The 25385-nt window shown below is 45.1% G+C and overlaps 1 long non-coding RNA gene across 1 annotated transcript; it reads left to right on the top strand.

Annotated features, from left to right (window-relative positions):
- The first annotated feature begins 18762 nt into the window (after positions 1–18762).
- Positions 18763–25129, top strand: LOC116990011. The gene is made up of 3 exons (XR_004416393.1): positions 18763–18794; positions 20210–20280; positions 24973–25129. It is a non-coding gene; the product is annotated as an uncharacterized LOC116990011 (long non-coding RNA).
- Positions 25130–25385: the final 256 nt, after the last annotated feature.

Here is a 25385-nt window from a genome sequence, read left to right on the forward strand (position 1 = left end):
GCTGCGTACTCGCAGTTATTTTCATTGATATTCCTAATGCTTTCCCCCGTGTTTGATGTCTCTACGACAATATCCAAGTTATGTCTGTGTGACAGCGGCAAAGAGTTGGGAAATGGGAGTTAGCAGAGGGTATTTTTGGCAGCAATTTGTTGAAATACCCGCCATCGGGATCATGACGATCCATCTCAGTCTATTGAGATTTGTGTTTTATTTATTTCAGGAGGAAGCTGGTCGCAAGAATAGGTAGGACATGCTTTTGACTGAAACAATGTATGTTTTTATAGTACAGCTCAAAAAAACATCTAATGCCCAGTTTCTAACCAGCTGTTAAATATTTGCAGGGTTAGTGATGAAACCAAACCAATGTTGGTGGTATATGGGGCTTTTCTCATTGAAAAGTATGATTGCAACTTACACTACAAAATAGAATTGAGCGAAGCATCTGATATCAAACAAGGTAAAACTAATACCTTTTCCATTGTTCTTTTTTAAAACATCTTTATGCAATATTTATTGTGAAGATTAATGGTATTAATGGACTCTGGGGAAGTATCAGAGAACCAGAGAGTGAAGTTTGTTTGCACTTGAACAAATCCTGGAGAATAGGTTTGCTGTGCTGGGTGAAATTGCGTAGAATAGGCCTGCGTACTTGAGAGTTCAGGTGTATTAGAGGAGATCTCAGTGAAACACACATAGTACTCAGTGGGCTGGATGCAGGGAGGATGTTTCCCCTGTCTGAGGGGGCCTAGAGCCAGCGGAAACCCTCTCAGAATGTGAGCTGCACCATTTAGGACAGAGACAAGGAGACATTACTGCATGCTGAGACTAGGCAACCTTTAGAATACACTGCACACCCAGTGGCTGTGGATAATCAATCATTTAATGTTCTTGGAGCCAGAGAGCCATGGTTGTACATTACAGAATCAGGCCCTTCAGCCCATCACGTCCATGTCCACCTTTTTTCCTAGCCACACAAATCCTATTTGCCCACATTAGAGCCGTATTATTCTACACCTCGTTTGCTAAATGGCAATGTCTCTTAGATGTACTGGTTACATCTGATTCCACCACATCCTCTGGCAAAATATTCCAGGTAGTAACTTTTTGTGCGTCCTCCAGTATTGATCTCCCTGCATGACAATAATGTTTCGATGATCTAGCCTATATCCTGCTGCAGACTTTGACAGACTTTCTTGCTATCCACAACATTACCCGTTCTCCACAATCTTAGTAGTCACACCTCCTACATTCACATCCAAGCCATGAAAACATAAAATAAACAGCAATGGTTGCTGCACCGATCTCTGCTGCACTCCAGCAGTCACAGCCCCTCCAGGCAGAAAAATCATCCTTCAACCTCCACCTTCTACTTCCAACCAGTAAACCAATTGTGGGTCCATTTTACCAACTTGTCTTTGATCCCACCTGCCTTCGCTTTCTGGACCAGCCTTGCATGCAAAACATTGTTAAGTCCCTCAGTGAAGTTCATATATTGCTTCACAATGAGATTATAGTGTTCTTGGTTGTACAGACGCATCAAACCACCCTCCACTAAAGAAAGCAAGTAAATAGCAGTAGATTGCCTCACCTGTCCAGTCCCCTCCCGTTCAGTATGATCACGGCAACTCCACCACACATCTGTCTTCACTAAGGAGGACACAAACAATCTCCCTGATATAGTCGTGGCCATAGGAACTGGGGTGACAGAGGAACTGAAGGAAATCCACATTAGGCAGGAAATGGTGTTGGATAGACAGATGGGACTGAAGGCTGATAAATCCCCAGGGCTTGATGGTCTGAATCCCAGGGTACTTAAGGAAGTGACTCTAGAAATCGTGGATGCATTGGTGATAATTTTCCAATGTTCTATAGATTCAGGATCAGTTCCTGCGGATTGGAGGGTAGCTAATGTTATCCCACTTCTTAAGAAAGGCGGGAGAGAAAAAACAGGGAATTATAGACCAGTTAGCCTGGCATCAGTGGTGGGGACGATACTGGAGTCAATTATAAAAGATGAGATAGCCGAACATTTGGATAGCAGTAACAGGATCGGTCCGAGTCAGTATGGATTTACGAAGGGGAAATCATGCTTGACTAATCTTCTGGAATATTTTGAAGATGTAACTAGGAAAATGGACAAGGAAGAGCCAGTGGATGTAGTGTACCTGGACTTCCAGAAAGCATTTGATAAGGTCCCACATAGGAGATTAGTGGGCAAAATTAGGGCACATGGTATTGGGGGTAGAGTGCTGACATGGATAGAGAAGTGGTTGGCAGAAAGGAAACAATGAGTAGGGATTAACGCGTCCCTTTCAGAATGGCAGGCAGTGACTAGTGGGGTACCGCAAGGGACCGCAGATATTTACAATATACATCAATGATTTGGATGAAAGGATTCAAAATAACATTAGCAAATTTGCAGATGACACAAAGCTGGGTGGCAGTGTGAACTGTGAGGAGGATGCTATGAGAATGCAGGGTGACTTGGACAGGTTGGGGGAGTGGGCAGATGCATGACAATAATGCCCCAAATCCCAGGAATCCTCTTGCATTTATCCCACCAACTTCAATTTATCTGCAATAACCAGGCTGCCCTGTGAGTTCCAGTTTCTGTTTACTGCAGTTCTTGTGGAATTTGTTAAAGTCCATCATACATTTCAGGTTTTATTTTTCTCCTCCCCACAAGTAGTGATAATATTTCCAATCCCCATCCATTATATCCGCCGCTGACCTTAAAATGTTCCATCCCATTATCTCTGACATCATCTCCAGACTTACTCGTAAGCTGCGTACTTGCAGTTATATCTACATCCTCATTAACCATCTGTATTTACCACTCACACCAGTCTCCTCATCTGCCAATCTGCCTCTCCCTCCCCAGCAACTGGCAAGATATTGGAATACCCGCCTCATTTCTCCATTTTCACCCGCAAAGTCCCGTTCATCCTGACTTTCCGCGTTCGTTTTCCCCGTCCGCATGTCTCGCCCCCTCCCCTTCCCGATAACCCGCAGAATTTCCGCTCTCCTGCCCGCTTGAGAAACTTGGGGGAAATGTGTGTGTCCATCCGATGTTGTTGTGGGTGAAGGGTTCAGTTGTCTGCCCGTCTGTGCCTGAGGCCGAGCGGCTTCTCCCCGGGGCCGCGCTGCCCGAGTCTTCCCCCCCCCCCCCTCCCCCCCTCCCGACCCCTGCGGACTCTCTGACTCTCTTCTTCTCCCCCCAGTTCCGTCACCCTGGATGTGGAAACAGCGCATCCGGAGCTCGAAGTGTTTGAGGATCGGAAGAGGGTGAGACGGATCCGGACCCAGAGGTGTCTCCCTGACACCGGGAAGAGGTTTATATCCAGTCCGTGTGTGCTGGGATCGGAAGGATTCACATCGGGGAGACATTACTGGGAGGTGGAGGTGGCGGGGAATCGGTACTGGAGTCTGGGAGTCGCCACAGAGTCTGTGGAGCGGAAGGGAGATGTCACACTGACCCCGGAGACTGGAGTCTGGAGCATCGGGCGGCAGGCTGACATGTTTGTTACATTTACCTCCTCTCCATCCCCTCTCCCCGCCCATCTCATCCCCGGGAGGCTGGGAGTTTATCTCAGTTACGAGTCCGGGACGGTTTCATTTTGTGACGCGGACACCAAGTCCCATCTCCACACCTTCAATAAGATTACATTCACGGAGAAACTTTATCCTTTCTTTGCAACTTGGCATAATAACTGGCTGAGAATCTGCTGGAGTCAGGAGCGGGGCTCTGGAGCTGTGGGGCAGAAACCCGGTGGACAACAGGTCGGCGATGAACGGCTCCCATTTCTTCCCTAAATTACGTGTCGTGAAAACCCCAGTAAACGCGGAAATAAAACCAGAGGGAATGTAAATGTGGGAAAAGTGAAATAAACAGCAACTGAAATCAGAGCCGTCTGTCAATCAGTTCATTTTAACCCATTAACTGCATCTGTCACCGGAACAGAAATACTTTTGTGAAAATATAGAGATTGAAACAATCGCCCTTCCCGCGGGTTCAGCAGCAGCTGCGGGTCCTGAGCTCTGGGCTCACCCGGGTCCTAAAGTCCGCAGATTCAGAGATTTTAAACGTGTTTGCAACATTTGCTCTCCACACAACAGATTCGTTTTCTTCGGAACGGAGCTTTGGAAGAATGGGTTCAAACCGAATTCCCGGTTCCAGGTGGGAACCTGTTGTGCTCAGGCTCTGCCTGTCTCTGTAGGATACGTATATCATTCCATGTTTCAGTTGCCACCTCTCTCCCAGGTACATCATGTCTGAATCGCTGCTGCTTCCTGCTCTCGTTCACCGCTTTAACGCTTCATCTCCCTCACTGCCAGTTTCCAACCAGCTCTCACGTTCCTCTGCTCGAGCCCCGACTCTTCCCTTCACTTTCTCGCCGTCTCTATCTCTGTGAGAGAAAACAAGAGTGAACAAAGTCCATTCCAAGCCCGCGGACGCCATCGGCTACCTAGTCTAACCTCGACCCCTTTTCATGCATCAAAAATGCAATATTCCCCACAAGATCGAGTGCGTACAACAACAACACGCTTACATTTACAAAATATCCTCGCGTCTCTTTTAGGTGACCCCACAGTGCTTTACATGCGTAATGCCCCGTCCCACTTAGGAAACCTGAACGGAAACCTCTGGAGACTTTGCGCCCCACCCAAGCTTTCCGTGCGGTTCCCGGAGGTTGCAGGTGGTTGCCGGAGGTTGCAGGTAGTGGAAGCAGGTAGGGAGACTGACAAAAACCTCCGGGAACCGCACGGAAACCTTGGGTGGGGCGCAAGGTCTTCCGAGGAATCCGTTCAGGTTTCCTAAGTGGGTCAGGGCCATAAGTCAGGGGAGTTAGATGTGGCTAAAGGGATCAGGGGGTATGGAGAGAAGGCAGGGATGGGATACTGAGTTGGAATGATCAGTCATGATCGTATCGAATGGCGGTGCAGGCTCGAAGGGCCGAATGGCCTAATCCTGCACCTATTTTCCATGTTTCTATGTCTATGTTTCTATGACTTTTTTTAATACTGAAGATATGAAAGTGAATTAGGTGACAAATTAAACTTATTTTTATGCTTTATCTGATGGGATAAATTGCAGACTTGATTTTTTAAATCTTAAATAATTGTAACATTGCTAGATGGGGGCATGCACATTGAATTCTCCCAATTTTGTTAGCCCTTGCTGTCTCCTCCCCTTCCTACCTCTCCTTCAGCTTTCTGACTGTCTCCTGCTTTTTCCGCTATTCTCCCCGCTCCGCTATAAGATCTTTGTTCATGAGCGCGCTCCAGTTAAAGCTCCATTCACAAAATCCTTTGTTCTCGCTGACATCACCGGCCCGCCGACTGACCCAGATGCATGATTGGTCGGCCCAGACCACAATAGCCCTCCCCCCCCCGCTGACCGCGTGATTGGCCCGCGCCGTCCCTTCTCTCCAGGGAAGTCAAGTCAAGTCAAGTTTATTCGTCACATACACATACGGGATGTGCAGTGAAATGAAAAGTTGCAAATGCTCGCGGACTTTGTGCAAAAAGACAAGCAAACAAACAACCAAACAAAGTATAAACACAATCATAAACACACACATTCAATTCAATTCAATTCAATTCAACTTTAATGTCATTGCACAAATACTGAGTATGGGTACAACGAAATGCAGTTTTGCGTCAGTCCGTAGTAGTGCAATATAGAAATTTAAAAAAAAAGAAAAAAAAAAGAGGATACAGAATAATAAAAAATACAGAATAATTAAACAATGGGGACGGAGGGACCGGAGGAATCTATCGGCGGGACTCCGAGTTCAGCAATGCGACGGTATGATTGTAGAAGCTGTTCCTCATCCTACTGGTACGAGACCTGAGGCTCCTGTACCGCCTCCCTGATGGGAGGAGGGCAAACAGTCCATGGTTGGGGTGGGAGGGGTCTTTAATGATCTTCCCAGCTCGTTTCAGACACCGTTTTCGGTGGAGGGCATCCATGGCAGGGAGCGGGGCACCGATGATGTGCTGCGCGGATTTTACCACCCGTTGTAGTGCCTTCCTGTCCGCAACAGTGCAGCTGCTGTACCATACCGTGAAGCAGGCGGTCAGGATGCTCTCGATGGTACACCTGTAGAAGTTGGTCAGGATCTGGGGGGACAGGTGGGCTTTCTTGAGCCTCCTCAGGAAGTAAAGGCGCTGCTGTGCCTTTTTGATCAGCTTGGAGGTGTTGAGGGACCAGGACAAATCCTCCGAGATGTGTACCCCGAGGAATTTGTAGCTGGAGACGCGCTCCACCTCAGTCCCGTTTATGTGGATGGGGGTATGTCTGCCCCCTCTGACCTTCCTGAAGTCGACAATAAGTTCCTTCGTCTTCTTGGAGTTGAGGACGAGGTTATTATTGGCACACCAGGTTGTCAGGTGCTGGACCTCCTCTCGGTAGGCTGACTCATCGTTGTCACTGATCAGTCCTACCACCGTGGTGTCGTCAGCAAACTTAATGATGGCGTTGGTTCCGTACTTAGGGATGCAGTCGTGGGTGAAGAGGGAGTAGAGGAGAGGGCTGAGCACACAGCCCTGTAGCACGCCGGTGTTCAGTGTTATAGTGGTGGAGGTGTTTGTTTCTTTTACATATTAAATATTGGAAGGAAAAACGTTCAGTAAAGTTAGTCCCTGGTCCTTTGGGACTGCCCTGAGATACTGGAGGAGGAGCAGGAGCAGCATCTTTAGCTGGGATAGCCCTGAGATACTGGAGGAGCAGCAGCAGCATCTTTGGCTGGGACTGCCCTGAGATACTGGAGGAGGAGAAGCATCTTTGCTGAGACTGCCATGAAATACTGGAGCAGCATCTTTGGCTGGGACTGCCCTGAGATACTAGAGCAGGAGCAGCATATCTTTGGGACTGCCCTGAGATACTGGATAAGCAGGCGCAGCATCTTTGGGACTTCCCTGAGATACTGGAGGAGCAGCAGCAGCAGCAGCATCTTTGCTGAGACTTCCCTGAGATACTGGAGCAGGAGCAGCATCAGCATCTTTGCCGGGACCAAAGATCTTATAAGATCTTTAGCTGGGACTGCCCTGAGATACTGGAGCAGGAGCAGGAGCAGCATCTTTGTCAAGTCAAGTCACGTTTATTCGTCACATACACATACGAGATGTGTTGTGAAATGAAAAGTGGCAATGCTCGCGGACTTTGTGCAAAAAGACAAACAAACAAACAACCAAACAAACTATAAACACAATCATAAACACACACCAATTATTTTACATATTAAATAGTGGAAGGAAAAACGTTCAGTAAAGTTAGTCCCTGGTGAGATAGGAGTTTACAGTCCGAATGGCCTCTGGGAAGAAACTCCTTCTCAACCTCTCCGTTGGCTATTTCCATGCCTGACCTGTCCCGCTGAGTTATAGACCCAGAGACAGACAAAACAAACAACCGCGCAAGCTATTCATTCACACATGGTCAGTATCTGTACATTTAATAGTGTTATTTATTCATGCGGTGACTTCGACTTCTGTACATTCATCACCTATCGTTCCAGAGAGTACTCGTGGAAAAACGTTAAAACGCGTGCAAAAGTTGTAATTTGTCTGTACACAAAAAAGCTGGAGAAACTCAGCGGGTGCAGCAGCATCTCTAATGAACGAAGGAAATAGCCAACGTTTCGGGCCAAAACCCTTCTTTACTCTGATGGTGGGTGGGGTGCGGGGAGAAGAAAGGAAAAGGGAGGAGGAGAGCCCGAAGGCTGAGGGAGAAATAGGAAGGAGAGGAGACAGCAAGGGCTAACAGAATTGGGAGAATTCAATGTTCATGCCCCCAGGATGCAGACTCCCCAAGCGGAATACGAGGTGCTGCTCCTCCAATTTCCGCTGGTGCTCGCTCTGGCCACGGAGGAGACCCAGGACAGAGAGGTCGGATACGGAATGGGAGGTGGAGTTGAAGTGCTGAGCCACCGGGAGGTCAGTTTGGTTAATGCGGACCGAGCCGAGGTGGTCGGCGAAACGATCGCCAAGCCTACGCTTGGTCTCAGACTCTGCACAATAACATCAATTCAATACCAGATACTGCAATGAAGAAGGGGCCTCGTCCCGAAACGTCACCCATTCCATCTCTCCAGAGATGATGCTTGTCCCGCTGAGTTACTCCAGCTTTTTGTGTCTATCTGCAGTTCCTTCTAATACGCTCGATATTTATTTAATAATCTCATGTGTAAACTTGAATTCAATGATTCAATTATTCTCTATTGTCACGTGTACCTCGTGACTGTGGGATTATTTGCTTTTGCATGCAATCCGGCAAAATACAGACCTCGCCTCCTCCATGGCCAGAGTGAGTCCCACCGCAAATTGGAGGAGCAGCACCTCATATTTCACTTGCGTAGTTCGCACCTCAGCGGTATGAACATTGACTTCTCCAAATTCAGGTAGTCCTTGCTGTCTCCCAGCTCTCTCACACCCCACTGTCTCCGCCTCCTCCTTTCTTCTCCCCTCCCCCCTCCCCCCTCCCCCCTCCCCCCTCCCCCCTCCCCCCTCCCCCCTCCCCCCCCTTCCCCCTCCCCCCTCCCCCCCCTCCCCCTCCCCCCCCCCCTCCTCCCCCCCCCTCCCCCTCCCCCCTCCCCCCCCCCCCCCTCCCCCTCCCCCCTCCCCCCTCCCCCCCCCTATACCAGTCTGAAGAAGGGTGATAACATCACTTCAATACCAGACACAATAACATCACTTCAATACCAGGCACTGTAATGAAGAAGGGGTCTCGACCCTAAACGTCAACCATTCCTTCTCTCCAGAGATGCTGCCTCACCCGCTGAGTTTCTCCAACATTTTTGTCTACCTTCGATTTTTCCAGCATTTGCAGTTCTTTCTCAAACAATCATACTCTATTGTTCAATGTACTTCGGATCAGTGAAATGCCTTGTTTTTGCCAGCAATCCGGTAAAATACAGATCTGACCTGGGCGGTAAAGTGGGCGCCGACTAGGTTGCGATAAATTAATGGAACAGTCTATATTTCCCCGCAGCGGCGAACCAGGCCCCGCCGCACCAGGCAGCAGGCGCCCCCGCGTCGGGTCCCCCTTCGTTCTCGACTGCCCCTCGCCGGGTTGCTCTCGGCTTGGAATGATTCAGGGCTATTTTCCCAGCGTGGAAAAGCCAATGACGGGACGACATAGATTTTAACACAGTAGGGGGATCTTTCAAGGAGATGTGCGGGGCATGTTTTATCACACAGGGTGGTGGGTGCCTGGAACGTGCTGCTGGAGTAGTGGTCGAGGCACATACGGTGGAGGCATTGCAGTCTGATGTGGGCTGAGGGAACTGTTCTTGTTCTATGTGGCCATTAACAAAACCGACAGGTTCATTAGAGCGTTCAAGAAGGAACTGCAGATGCTGGAAGATCGAAGGTACACAAAAATGCTGGAGAAACTCAGCGGGTGCAGCAGCATCTATGGAGCGAAGGAAATAGGCGACGTTTCGGACCGAAACCCTTCTTCAGACTGATTATTAGAGCTCCCATTCTCAGCTCCTTACCCACAACCATTAGGTTCTTGAACCAACCTGCACTGCCCGCATTTGGCCCATTTCCCTCTAACCTGTCCTAGCCATGTACCTGTCTAAATGCTTCTAAAACGTTGCGATAGTACCCGCCTCATCTACCTCCTCCAGCAGCTCATTCCATACACCCACCACCCCTTGTGTGAACAATGTTACCCTTCAGGTTCCTATTAAACCTTTCCACCCTCACCTTAAACCTATGTCCTCTGATACTTGATTCCCCTCCTCTGGGCAAGAGGCTCTGTGCGTCTACCCGATCTGTTCCTCTCATGATTTTTTTACATCTCTTCTAAGATCATCCCTCATCATGGAAAAGCAGCCAACACAATCAAATACTTGTTCTACCCCGGTCATTCCTTTTTCTCACTGTTCTTGTCGGGCAGAAGGTGCAGAATCTTGAAAGCGCCTACTACCAGTCTCAGGAACAGCCTCCTCTCCTCTGTTATCAGGCTTCTGAATTGTCCTTCCATAAGCTAGACATTGTGGGTTGAAGGGCCTGTTACTGTGCAGTATTGATGACGACTTGTTTTCTCTGTTGAGCGGCAGTGCAAGGTTGATTTTCTGACCAGAGTGGAGCTTACTTTACTTTAGAGATACAGCATGGAAGTAGGCCCTTCGGCCCACCGAGTCCACATCGACCATCGATCACCAATTAATCTGTTATCCCACCTTCACGTTCACTCCCAACATACTTGGGTCAATTTGCAGAGGGCCAATTACCCTACAAACCCGCATGTCTTTTGAATGTGGGAGAAAACCGGAGCACCCGGAGGAAACCCACGCGGCCACAGGGAGAATGTGCACGTTCCGAACAGTGACCATGGTCAGGATCGGACCCGGGTCTCTGTCCCTGTGAGGCAGCTGTTCAATCTGCTGCTCCATTTTACCTCAGAAATATTAACCCTTCCCTTTCCAGATACTGTACACTGCCCGACCTGTTGAATGCCGACAACGTTTTCTTTTTTTTGTTGGCATTTTATGGTCAGACTCACGTTCCAATCACACATTTAACTGGAAACACTTTGAAATATTGACGCTACCCAGGGCTGCCAACATTGGGTGAGAGTTGGGAGTGAGAAATTGCGAGAGACCAAGCCCCAGGGAACGTAGCGAGCGAGGGGGGTGGGGGTTGTTGGAGGGGGGTGTCCTTCCATCTCATTGGTACGAAGCTTTTGCATTTTTCAGCTTTTAACTTACACTTGAATGAAATATTAATGCTTTAAATTGGATTAGCTATGAATAAGGTTAGGCTAAATTATATTCCTAATTACATTCCACAGTAGAGCCAGGCTCCGTTCGTCAGGTGCAGCACATGAATGATCTTAGTTTATTCATGTATGGAAATCAGATTATAATCAAACACGGCCCATGTTGACCAACCTGGGTCCCACTGCACACCTGATACTACTCCTGGCCCTGACTCCAGTTGCATACCTTCTCTCATTCCTGACCCTGACTCCAGCCTTACACCTGCCCCCCTGTACTACCCTGATCATATATGGTTACCTGCTTAGGTTCCCAGTGCTATACACTCCCATTGTCCAAGCTTTGACTGCACACCTAGTACTTTTCCAGACCTTGACTCTGGATGCACACTTGGCCTTGCTCCTAGCCCCTCTGCACTGACAATATATCTGACCCTCAAATATCTGGCCCTCAAATAAAGCCCCGCATCTGACCCACTGGACTTAACCTATTCCGTTCAAGTCCACAGGTGCTTATCTAATGTGGTAATCCTTTATGGGGCACTTCACAGATCAAATGTTGTGTAACAAAATGTGCTACACCCATTGGCTTCCTTGTTATCTAACATGCTAGTTACTTTGTCAAATAAGTCATCAATTGGTTGAACACAATTTCTCATGCATAAAATTATACTCACTCAGCTGTATAAGTATTCTGTTACCATTTCCTTCATTTTCATAACAAACTGTCCTGAAGTAATTTTCACCCCGAATATTTTCAGTATTTTGCTGTCTTCCTCTCAGTTGGGACTTTTCTGAAATGCAAAATCCAATAACTATATATTAGAGCAAAATTATTCTATTAAATGTGATCTTGAGAATACATCATATTTTCTGTGGTATCCATAACGCAATGACAAAACTATCTTTGTTTTGATTGCACCTACCAACATGCATGCATTATCATAATACAGTTAATATGTACAGAGGGCAAATTTTTGTTCCATTGCTCCCCATTCCCAATTATTTTTACATTGAAGTGATTGAAATCCAATTGAAATGTAAATGGCATCATGAAAGTAAAACCTCCGGAATGGATGATATTCATTACGTGGTTGGCTGGAGTCAGTATCAGCACAATTACTATATTTTACTTCGGAGTCACGTGAAGAAGGCCGTCAACCCGCATGCGCGTCATTACGTCTACCGCATTGCGCAACAACTGGCTGGCGAGGGGCCTGGGAGGAGTCGAAAGGGTCCAGGTGCGACTGTGACATTGTGAGCTGTTTGCGGAGGGGAGTGAAACGTGGAGGTCCGGTAAACGGTGCTCTGGCAATATTCCCTGCTGTTACAAAATGACAGGCGAGAGTGGGTCTAGTGGTATGGAGGCCAGTGGAGGAGAGGATAATGAAGGAAATGTTGAGAAGGAGTGGGAAACCGTGGGAACACGGGGTAGCCCCAGGAAGAGAAGCCGTAAAAGAAGGAAAAGCAATATTGGTGGATCGGAGAGTGAAGACAAGGAACCAGAAAAGGAACCAGAAAAGGAAATTTCGTTAAATGTAGTGGTGAGGAGAAGGAGGAGTAAAGAAGATAGAGCCAATGAAGCTGACAAAAATAATCAGAGCCCAGGTTGGGGAAGTAAAGTATGCAAGAGTGCTGGAAGATGGAAACATGCTAATAGGGTGCAACAGTGAGGCTCAAGTTGAAAAGGCAATGAAAATGAACAAGATTGACAAAATCAAAATAATCAAAGTAGTGAGAGTGGGAGAACGGAGGAGGGCAGGGTGTAAAGGGGTTATCTATGGAATCCCTCTCAAAGTTAATATGAGTGAACTGGTTCAGGAACTCAGAAAGAGATGTGAATTAATTATGAATGCCAAAAGAATGACCAAGGGATCAAAGAAAGAGGAAACTGAGTCAGTCCTGCTTGAATTCAAGACAGAATCCCTTCCAAAAGTGGTCCATTTTGGATTCATGCGATATAGTGTAAGAGAGTACGTACCCAAACCAATGAGGTGCTTCAAATGTCAGAAATTTGGGCATATAGCTAAAATGTGCAAGGGGGCGAGGAAATGCGCAAAGTGTAGTGGGGACCATGAATATGGTCAGTGTGGAGAGGGGGTCAAACCAAAGTGCTGTAATTGTGGAGGAGAGCATAGTGTGGCTTACTGGGGCTGTGAGGTGATGAAACGTGAAGCTGAAGTACAAAACATAAGAGTGAAGGAAAAAGTCTCCTATGCAGAGGCAGCATAAAAGGCTGACCCTACAAAACAGATGAATGAAAGAAGGATCAGGAGGGAGCAAGGTGTGGGCATAATGGAAACAATAAAAGAAAAAGAAAAGAGTATATGGAAAGAAAAGAAAAACCTGGTTATATTTATAGCAGGAGTAATAAATGCGACAGCAGAAGTAAAATCCAAAACAGAAAGGATCCAAATCATTGTAAAGGCTGCAGTCCACCACTTGGGCATGGCAGGATTGAAGTGGGAGGAAATACATGATGGTCTCAGTATCCAGGCGAGCCAAGAGTCAACATGTGTGGGTTAATAATATTAATGTTAATCCTACAATGGAATGCAAGAAGCTTGTTAGCCAATGGGCAAGACTTTAAGCAATTCATAGACAGTAGGAAGGAAAAACCAGATGTCGTATGTATCCAGGAAACCTGGTTGAAACCAAGTTTAGATTTTGTTCTATATGATTATGTTGCAGTGAGATGTGATTGGGGAAATGGGGGAGGAGGGGGTTGCGCCACTTTCATTAAAAAAGGGATACCATACAAGGTATTAGGAATTGGGCAGGAACAGGAATATGTGGTAATAGAAGTGTGGTCTGAGAGGAGGAAAATAGTGGTAATAAATTACTATAATCCATGTAAGCGATTAGAGGTCAATAAGTTACAGGAAGTAGAAGGCCAGAGCAAATCTAATGTTATTTGGTGTTGGGACTTTAACGCACATAATACATTATGGGGCAGTGGAAAGTCAGATAATAATGGACAGGTAATTGAGGAATTATTAAATGATGGTAATCTAGTATGTCTAAATGATGGAAAGAAGACCAGGGTAGATGTTAGGACAGGGAAGGAGTCTGTGTTGGACCTTACACTTGTTTCTAATAGGATTGCTGCTAAATGTAACTGGGAAGTATATGAAAAGGGTACCATAGGAAGTGATCATCATCCTGTGCTATGCAAAATAAATATTACTTTAACTATGAGTAAAGAAAACAGAAGTGGACGATGGGTGTTTGGAAAGGCTAATTGGGTGAAATTTAAGGAGGAAAGTGATAGATATGTAAAACTGATACAAGAAGAGACAGATATAGAAAACTTTGAGAATAAATTGTCAGAAGGTATCAAAAGAGCAGCATTAGTTTCCATACCTAAAAGTAAAGGAAGATCAAAAAGGAAAGCTGTGCCATGGTGGGACAATAAATGTAAAGTTACAGTGGTGAATAGAAACAGAGCATTCAGATTATTAAAAAGAACTCATAACTACCAACACATGATTAATTACAAACAGGCTCAGGCAATTGTAAGGAGGACTATAAGACAAACAAAAAGAGCATATTGGAGGAAGTATTGTGATTCAATTGGAAACACAACACAGGTAGGGGAGATATGGGGGATGATTTAAAAAATGGAAGGTGATAAAAGGGAGTGGAGTTATTCTATCTTAACAAATGGAGATCAAACTGTAGTCTCAAATAAAGACAAAGCAGAACTAATGGTTAACACTTTTAGTAGGGTTCACAGCTCCCGCAACTTGTCAGATGAAGGAAGAAGAGGTAGGGAAAGAACAAGAGAGGAAAATGTTGAGGCCTTACAAAGGAAAGGTATCACAGAGGACAAGTACAATATTCCATTTAATTTGGGGGAGCTAAAGAGAGCTCTGGCCAAGTGTAAGACATCAGCCCCAGGGAAGGATGATATTTGTTACATAATGATAAAGCATCTAAATGAGGAGGGACTCCAAAAGATACTTGCACTATATAACAAGGTGTGGGAAGAAGGGCGAATACCGGAGAGGTGGAAGGAAGCAATCATTGTGCCTATTAGGAAACCATGGAAAGATGCAAGTAATCCAGTAAATTATAGACCTATAGCTTTAACAGCACACATGTGTAAACTGATGGAAAGAATGGTAAATGAAAGATTAATGCATCTAATGGAAGAAAACGGTATAGTGGCTAATTATCAGAGTGGCTTTAGAAAAGGGAGAGGTACTAATGATCCAGTTCTGTGCTTGGAAGATGATATAAGGAAAGCACAAGTTAAAAAAGAATCTGTAGTTACCGTATTTTTTGATGTAGAGAAGGCTTATGATATGTTGTGGAGAGAAGGTCTTCTAATAAAGCTGCATTTAATGGGAGTAGGAGGAAATATTTTTAACTGGATAATGGATTGTCTTAACGGTAGAAGTATCCAAGTTAAAATAGGGTCAGACATCTCTAGTAAATGTGTAGTCGAGAATGGAACTCCCCAGGGAAGTGCGATAAGCCCAATCCTATTCTCAATCATGATCAATGATATATTTGCAAACATTCAACCAGAGATGGGGCGATCGCTCTTTGCAGATGATGGCAGCCTATGGAGAAAGGGGAAGAATATAGATTTTATCGTGGAAAAAATGCAGCAAGGGATAGCCCAGGTGGAAGAGTGGGGAGTGAAATGGGGTTTTAAATTCTCTATAGAGAAGACAAAGACAATGGAAAGAGTAAAAGATTTCCGTTTCCTGGGAGTCCATTTTGACTCCAGATTAACATGGAGGGTCCACATTACAAAAATAATTGGATAATGCAAAAAAGCCATCAATGTAATGAGATGCTTAGCAGGTTTAGAGTGGGGAGCAGATATATTATCTCTTAAACATATCTATGTATCACTGATCAGATCCGGACTAGAGTATGGCAGTATAGCTTATGGATCAGCATCTAAGTCAGTGTTGGCCGAGTTGGACAAAGTCCAAGCGGAAGCTCTAAGAATCTGTATAGGAGGTGTGCGGACATCACCTGTATGTGCACTACAGGTGGAAACTGGGGAGATGCCGTTGAGACTGCACCACAGACAACTAATGGCTAATTACTGGCTAAGCCTTAAGGGTCATGGAGAGAACCACCCAACAAAACAGGCAGTACAGGAGTGCTGGGAGAGAGGGGTGGCTCAGTCTGGAAGCTTCGGCTGGGTTGGAGGAGGTGTGGCAAGGGACATGGAAGTAGAGGACAAAGAGTTCTGCCCTGCAGTATTGTGGCCATCTGTGCCAATATGGTTACTAAACATCCCAAAAGTTGATCTGGAGATATGGGAGGCAAAAAGGAGGGGAAAAAATTCGGACCTAAAAACAGAATATCATAGCCATATATATAATAGATACAGGGAACACCTCTTAATTTTCACAGATGGATCAAAGGACCCAGTAGCTGAAACAACAGGGGCAGCTGTGTTAGTGCAAGGGATGAATGTTGAGATTTGCAAAAGAACAAATAACTATTTGGCAGTATATACAGTGGAACTGTACGCTATTTTGATGGCAGTTCGGTGGATAGAACAGGTGCAACCATGCAAAGTATTAATATGTAGCGACTCATTGTCTGCAATCCAGAGTATTGGGTCTGGTGCATCCCATAGGCGGCCTGACCTAGTGTATGAAATTCTACTACTATTAAGCCAAGTAACAAGGAAGGGCAGTGACGTGACTTTGTTGTGGGTCCCAGCACACATTGGTGTGCTAGGAAATGAAAAAGTGGCAAAATTAGCAAAAGAGGCCGTTAAAAAAGAGAACATAGAGGTAAACCTACAATTATCCAAATCTGAAGGAAGACACATTGTGTGGAAGAAAATAAATCAGGAATGGCAACAATACTGGGAACAGGAGACAAAGGGGAGACACCTCTATTCGCTACAAAACAGAGTGGGCATTACAGCAAGAAGAGGGGGGAACAGGAGAGAACAGGTAGTATTAGCAAGATTGAGGATAGGACACACTCACCTGAACAGCACATTAAAAATATTGGGAAAACACCCTACTGGGCTGTGTGAGGAATGCCATCAGCCGGAAACAGTTCAGCATGCCCTAGTTGCATGTAGAAGATATGAAACAGAAAGAAGAGTTTTGATCAGTGAAATGAAGAAAATTGGAATGACAGATATATCAGAAAAGAACATTCTAGAGTATGGAGGGGAAGGAAAAGGAGTAAAGGTGTTGTTTAATTTCTTGAGGGCCTCTGGCCTTATAAAAAGGATATAATGTAAAGACATGAGGACTTTGGAATGAAGCCAGAAGGTGGCAGCAATGCAACATTGTGGATGCCGGCTGCCGTAAAACTCCAAAGAAGAAGAAGTACTGGCTGGCGGCGCGTCGGTCCTCCAGTGGTAAGTTTGAAATCCTACAGGTAAGTTTCAAACTTTCTTTTCAGGTTGTCCTTTTGTTGCAGGAATCTCTTTTCGCAAGGTTTTCCTGCGGGACATAGTAATATGCGGCGAAACCCGGACTGACCGCGGGGAGACCAATTATGGACCGCGGGGATACCGGCTACGGACCGCGGAAGTGCGGATAGTGGGTGGCCGTCGTGTTTGCTGCCTGAGTCGATGGCAGTGCGGTCAGCGACTTCCGATGGCTTTTTCAAATTGGGGCGATATCCGGACGGGCCGCGGGCAAACAACAGTCCGCGGGCTTTGCCGGCTACGGACCGCGGGAGAGCGGGTAGCCGGTGGCCGTCGGGTTCGTTACCCGAGCGCTGACAGTGCGGTCAGCAACTCTGACTTCGGCAGCCCAAAATGGTAGGCTACCATGCGGAGTTGGAGAGGCCTGGGCTGGACTAACCCGGCCAGGAGGGTTCCCCTCCGACTACAAGGGTACGTCCACGGACATTTAAACCCATCCTGATATGGCAGGACCATATCAGCGCAGGGTCACGAGGGCCAACAGCAGCGCCTGTGCACAGGGCTGCTCACTAATCTCCCTCTCTGTGGAGAGGAGTGCGGAGGGTCAGTAAGTGACTGACTCCTACCACGGAAGTATGTCTATGGCACATACAGCAATACATCAGTAAGGCTCCAGAATACTCACCTTACTAGATAAACACCCCTACGCCTCCAATGGCAGTAGCAGGTACAGTGTATTATTTTAAAAAGTATGGATATACAGGGTGGGCATCATCTGGAATCCTCTGACTAATTGATCAGTTCAGGGGTTTGTTCATGGTATCATTATATGTATCATCATGCCAATTTAGTTGTGTTAATAGACAGAAATTACAAGCTATATTATTTTCACTTACACCAATAAATTGTGTAGTGGAATCAGATCTGTCATGGCGTTATAGAACCCTGGCCTGGAAAGCCTTGTTGAGCAACACCTACCAGTCACCTGTGACGCCCCAACACGTCACTGAATGGACTTCACGTGACTTTCCTGCCCTATCAACGGACGGAGCGTCACGTGACGTCATTAATGCGGTCATCACGTGACGTGACGCGCCGCCATCTTGTCGATGCGGCCATGACGACGGTCGAGGACGGAGCGCGGGCGGGAAGTTGAAGATGAAGGTGAAGCGGGTTTGGGTTTAAGCTCCTCGTCCGTCCGTCTGTTCCCGGGGCTCGAAGCGGGCGGGGGAGGGGGGAGGGAGGGTTCGCAGCGGGAGAGTTGCTGCTGACTGACAGACTGACAGACAGACAGCGGCCGCCACAGATGCGGGTTCGATCCTGACTACAGGTGCCGGCTGCACGACCTTGGCTCCCCCCCCCCCCCCCCCCATGGCCTCGCTAGGTTTTCTCCGGGTTCTCCGGTTTACTTCCACACCCCAAAGTGGTCAGGAGCTGAATTCCGCGAGTCATGGAGGATAAGTTTACACAATCTCTTTGCCGTGTACAAAAGATGGTGGTAATAGTGAGGTGAGACTTCCACTGCTGAATCACTATCGCTGAATTAAAATATGTATTCCAGATTCTTTCATCCTCCTGCAGTCTGTACAGTAATATCAATCGGCTAATTGTGCTACGGATTCCTGCCCCTCCAGTGGTTGTACAACTGACAACTGATCGAAGAGGTGGGTTTACAAGGAGCCCTGCTGCGGTTATGTTGCATAGGTAGGTTCAGAGGTGCCATGTGATTATGTATCCCATATAAATTACGTAATTAAAAATCTGGTTATTCATGGTTTAAAATTAATTTGCACAAGTTGTCTTTGAAAGCGAATCAGATGGTCGACACACTTTTACACACTTTTGCCAACGTTACTGATTTGAATGTTGCCAAATCAACCTCAAAGTTGCTGTTAAGCTAAAGTTGACTGACTAAAAGAAACATAGAAATTAGGTGCCGGAGTAGGCCATTCGGCCCTTCGAGTCTGCACCGCCATTCAATATGATCATGGCTGATCATCCAACTCAGTATCCTGTACCTGCCTTCGCTCCATACCCTCTGATGCCCTTAGCCACAAGGGCCACATCTAACTCCCTCTTAAATATAGCCAATGAACTGGCCTCAACTACTCTCTGTGGCAGAGAGTTCCAGAGATTCACCACTCTCTGTGTGAAAAAAGTTTTTCTCATCTCGGTTTTAAAGGATTTCCCCCTTATCCTTAAGCTGTGACCCCTTGTCCTGGACTTCCCCAACATCGGGAACAATCTTCCTGCATCTAGCCTGTCCAACCCCTTAAGAATTTTGTAAGTTTCTATAAGATCCCCTCTCAATCTCCTAAATTCTAGAGAGTATAAACCAAGTCTATCCAGTCTTTCTCCATAAGACAGTCCTGACATCCCAGGAATCAGTCTGGTGAACCTTCTCTGCACTCCCTCTATGGCAATAATGTCCTTCCTCAGATTTGGAGACCAAAAAAGAAAGGAATAGAACAAAGAACATTATGGCCCCATGGCTAACAATGTCTGTGCCGAACATGATGCCAAGATAAACTAATCTCCTCTGCCTGCACGTGATCCATGCCCCTCCATTCCCTGCATATCCAGGTGCCAATCGAAGGATATCGAAGAATGCCATAGAACTGGCAAAAAAACTCATAAATAACTAATTGTCGAGTTCAGCATCTTAAATTGTTTTACTCACTCCCCTAACCAGCAGGGAGCGAATCAAAGTACAGGTACTGCATTTCTGTTGTTTAGTCTTGGCCTTGATGCTTCCTGCTGCACCAAGTGATAATTACAGTTCTATAACAGCGGCAGGATTCTCAATTTCACTGCCTACTAAGTTGGGCAGCAGTTTTGAGTGACGCTAAATATCTTGGCTTTGGATTAATTCCAGAGGATCCTCGAATGAAATTCAACTGTTGCAGCTCTACTTCGACACACATTGTTTGTAAAATCTTCACCCTCTAATCTGGTTATCTCCTCTTTACACTCTCAGTCCTGGTGCAGGGTCTCGACAAGAGACATAGATTATTCCCTTGTTTCCACAGTACTTGGAAGTACTTGCTGAGTTTCTCTAGTAATGTTGCAGTATAATAATGCTATTGTCAATGATACCAGAAATTATTTTCTCTCCACAGTCAAGGATGGACAGATTGCCTCTTTAAAGAACATTGGTAGGAAATTCGACACTTGTGCCCTGATGTCCAAGGTAAAATAGGGGAAGGCTTATTATTGGAATTAGCTTTTATTTCAATGTATTACAGGAGTACAATTTACTGTGCCGTTTTGTTGGTTACTGCACTGGAGCTATCACTTCATATTCACTTTGCCCCTCATCGTTTAACCTCCCCACCATCTTTCAAATGAAAGAAAAACATTGTGGACGTTCCCCCAAACAATAGGAGAGATTAGACAGCAGATGGTGTAATGTCAATGATAATGAAGGGATGTTGCTCATTTGGTGGAGTTTACAGACTTTGTTTGTCTGAAAGTCTTTGCTTGTTTTGGTCATTGTTTAATTTCTTGATCACTTTTAACAGAAATTTTCAACAACCAGCTTTTAATATTCATAAATTTGGAGCCAAATGGATTAATTTAGCAATAATTTGTGAATCTTGTCCTCTCCATAATAAAGGTTGCTTAGCACTAGTGTAAGGAAATTGCCTCTAAATTACCTACTTGTTATCTCGTTGATAGTTTGTAAAAGTTGTTTTACTCTCACTAAGTGGAAAAGTATATTATGTCTATTCTGTTGGCCAAAATCCTTCCCTGAATGTTTTCGCCTTCCTGAAGTAAAATTTCACATTTTTCTACCGATACTTAATCATTTTGAGAACTCTTCTAGTGTATCCATATTTTTTTTAAACACAACACTGCGTTTTTGAAATGTTGGTTTTGTCCCACTATAAATATGTTCGATTTGTTTTTTGCTTGGACCTTTTAATCCACTTCATGATCTTTTGTATATTTGTAAGTCCAAATTCATTTTTTCCCTTTAGATTCTTAGATAGCTAGCCTAGAATTTTGCCACATCAGAAAAACAAGTGTTGCAAAGTTGAAAATTGTATTAATGTGACATCATGTAATTTTGCACACATTTTTTGGTGTATTATTTTAGTGAGTGATTTGTTAACCTAACGTCCAGCTCAGAAAAATAATGGCAAAGCCAAAATTCTTCTCCAGGGAAATTTTCAATGACGTTGGTCTAAATAACGACTGCCATTGATCATGGAGAAGAACCAGCTCTTAATAATCAAGCTGAAACTGAATATCGTTAAACAGAAAATCTATGTTCTTGTAGTCTGATTGTTGCATGCTGTAAGCATGTTTATAGAACTGTCCAGCACAAGAACAGACCCTTTGGACCACAATGTCTGTGTTGAACATGATGCCAAGACCATCTCTTGCTCACCTGTGTATTTAATCCATATCCCTACATTCCTTGCACATTCATGTGCCTATCAAAAAGCCTCTTAAATGCCACTATCGTTTCTATCTCATCCCCAACCTTGGCAGTGCATTTTAGGCACTCAACCTGTGTAAAAAATGAAATAAAAATAGATCTATAAAGATTGTCCCCCACATCGCATTCGAACTTTGCAGCCCACACCTTAAAACTATGCCCTCTAGTATTTGATTTTTCCATTCTGCAGATTAAAAAGATTCTGACTGTATCTTATCTATGCCACTCATTTTATATACTTCTATCAGGTCTTGGTGAAACCTCTGACGTTCGAGAGAAAACAATCTTAATTCTGACTAACCTCTCCCTGTCGCGAATACCCCCTAACCCAGACAAACTTAACAATTCCAGCCATTTGCAATCACAAATATCTTATAGTGCCTCTGGATCTTACACTCCTAATCATAGTTGTCAAGAAGTTAGTCCTCAAGACAACATAGGTTAGTAATTATTTCTGAAGAGGCGGAATTGAGAAAATCACTTTTTACACAGAGAGTGGTGAATCTGGAATTCTCTGCCACAGAAGGTAGTTAAGGCCAGTTCATTGGCTATATTTAAGAGGTAGTTAGATGTGGCCCTTGTGGCTAAAGGGATCAGGGGGTATGGAGAGAAGACAGGGATGGGATACTGAGTTGGATGACCAGCCATGATCATATTGAATGGCGGTGCAGGCTCGAAGGGACGAATGGCCTACTCCTGCACCTATTTTCTATGTTTCTATGTTTCTAATTAAAATTCCAAAGTTACTGAGTTTTGATTCTGCTTCATATGTGGAAAGAAGTAAGAATTTACATGGAAGCATTGGAGAGGATACAAACATGATCAACAGGTGTGGTACCAAAATTGGGAATTACAACTCAATTTTGTACAATGAGTTAATTTGGCTGGGAACAACAGGGGCTTAACAAGATACTTGGGTTCTCCATTTCACCCACAACCAACCCTTACAGACAACCATGGCTTATTCCAGACCCAACCATATGTCACTTTAACCACTTCTTTGCTGTGGCGAGCCAGGAAAGGGCTGAGGCCCTCATTCAGGTTCCCAGTGTAGTAGTGGAGAGGGCAGCGACTCATGCTAAGTTCCTTACACAGCAGTGTCATCACTGACATATCTAAACAATAAAGCAATGATGATCTATTTTAGCATAATTCCACTCCATTATTCCATTCCTGGACACATCCTGAGCAGTAAACAAGATGCTGCGTAGCATCAATCCTTTTACTTGGGCCCTTTCACTTTGTTTGATTCTGTGTGGCACTTTAATGAAGGCCTTCGAAACATCTCTGGTTCTGATGTATCTTTTGCAGGATAAGAGTTGTGTAGATGAGGCGGCCATTTCACCAAACATTTTCGCTTGTTTCGCCAAGGCCTGCATCTGTTTTTTGTGCCCCCCCCCCCGTTCTCTCTTTTCTCCCCCCCCCCCCCCCCCCCCCCCCCCCCAGATGCACTCTAATTTCTCCCACCATCCCCCCTCTTCTTTAACCCTCTCCGTCCTATCTTTATAGAAACATAGAAAATAGGTGCATGAGTAGGCCATTCAGCCCTTGCAGCCAGAACCACCATTCAATATTATGGCTGATCATCCAGAATCGTAACCGTTCCTGCTTTCTCCCCATATCCGTTGATTCCATTAGCCTTAAGTGCTATATCTAACTCTCTCTTGATTTGCCCTACACTGCCACCTGTGGCAGAGAATTCCACAGATTCACAACTCTCTGGGTGAAAAGGTTTTTCCTCATCTCAGTCCTAAATGGCCTACCCCCCTTATTCTCCCCCAACATGGGGAACATTTTTTCCTGCATCTAGCCTGTCCAATCCCTTAAACATGTTATGTTTCTATAAGATCCCATTTTATGCGTTGCAATTTCAGTGAATATAAGCCTAGTCTAAATTTCAGTGAATATAAGCCCATTATCTCCCTCCTTCTGCATTGTATTTCACCCCTTTTCTCTCATTATCTGACAGCCTTGTCTCTTTTTTATTTCCAGTGTTTATCCGCCCATCTGCCAATAAAACCTCCTCGCCTCTATCCACCTATAACTTGCTAGGCTTTGTCTCCTCCCACTTCTTTTCCAGCTTTCTCGCCTTCCCTATTACAACAAAAAAAATCACCTATCCATTCCCTTCAGTGATGTAGCCTGACCTGCTGAGTTATACCAGCACGATGTCAGGGCTTTTTTCTCTGTTGCCAACCGGGCAACCTAGACAGCTTTTTCAGTTGCCAAATGACAGTGTAGGTGGTCATTTAAGACGGCTTGCATGGCGTGTGCGGTAATGTGCTCGGACGAAGTGGGCAGTTACCAGTCAGAATTATGCTCATTGAAGCATTCACATATTATTTCTGCTTCAAATAAAGTCACAAACTAAACATATTCACCAATCAAGACATGATATATACCACAATGACATGCAGCAAAATTATAATACAGTATCTCAACTCTTTTTACACCTTGCAATGAATGCAATTTCTATTATTTCTTTCCACTTCCAAACAAATGTGGTTGGATGATCCAGCATATGATCAACCTGTGTCAATAAATCCTGGACCATGGTAACATTTATGCTTAACCATGCACACTACAGATTGATGCAAGCATGTTTTCTGTGAAGGACTGAAAATTATCATGACATGGCCATAGCATGGGTCGTTATTGGTACATAAACTATCTTGCTTCCCACATAATTTATCCACAACAAAATATACAGGTTGCAAAGAAATTTCTAAAGGCATTTTATGATAATAGCTGTTAAAACCGACGATACCCATCTGACAGGTTTAACATTACACTAACTGACAAGAACTGTCTGTGGAATTCTCTGCCTCAGAGGGCGGTGGAGGCCGCTTCTCTGGATACTTTCAAGAGAGAGCTAGATAGGGCTCTTAAAGATAGCGGAGTCAGGGGATATGGGGAGGAGGCAGGAACGGGGTACTGATTGGGGATGATCAGCGATGATCACATTGAATGCCGGTGCTGGCTTGAAGGGCCGAATGGCCTACTCCTGCACCTATTGTCTATTGTCTATAAGAGATGGCCAAATGACATAACTGCAGCAAATGTTCTTTTGGCAATATATTTAAAGGTGTCAAAAAGCCACATTACCGGACATTCAGATTAGATGTATGTGTTGTGAACAGCAATGAAGATACCAAGTTTGTACGCACCAGATTAAAAATAAATTATTGATAAATGCTGTTTCCATCATTCCCACTTTAGGTGGCCATTGGCAATTGGGCAACCGTTAATTTCGAGCCCTGCTGTATGTTATATCTTTGGTGTGCTAGTTGTAAATGTGCGCGGCATCTGCTAAATTATTTAGTTTTCATGTACCCTGCTACCATATCTTTAATTTAAGTCCACAGTCTAGCATTTCCCTAATGCTGTTGCCAGCCTAGCTGATCTGCAGTTCCTCATTTTCTATCTCCCTCTCTCCAGAAATAGTGAGGCGTCATTTGCTCTCTTCCAATTTGTGTGAACCATTCTGCAACCTACGGAATTTTGGAAGATGATGAACAGTGTGCCTGCCTGAAAGGCTACGGATCAAGTTCTGGAATTTGGGCAGCTATTTTCCAGCCGGCACGGACTCCATCTTCTATGTTGTCGACTCTACAATTCCTTGAAACTGGCAAGACATCTGATTCACACAACACAGTGGAAACCTGGAGCGATCTCCCCAAAAGGCTTTTTGGATGCTGTGGGTCAGTTGGTATTTTCACTGCCATGTTCGATAGGAATTTTGGTGGGAGGATTAATGAGGGATTCGGAGCAAATGTGCATAAATTAATCTGAGCACAAGCCTTCCCTGACTAACAAATGGATTCCATTTGTACAGATGTTGATTTTTGTAC

Source organism: Amblyraja radiata, chromosome 30 (genome assembly GCF_010909765.2).
Source record: "Amblyraja radiata isolate CabotCenter1 chromosome 30, sAmbRad1.1.pri, whole genome shotgun sequence".
Taxonomy (NCBI): Eukaryota; Metazoa; Chordata; class Chondrichthyes; order Rajiformes; family Rajidae; genus Amblyraja; species Amblyraja radiata.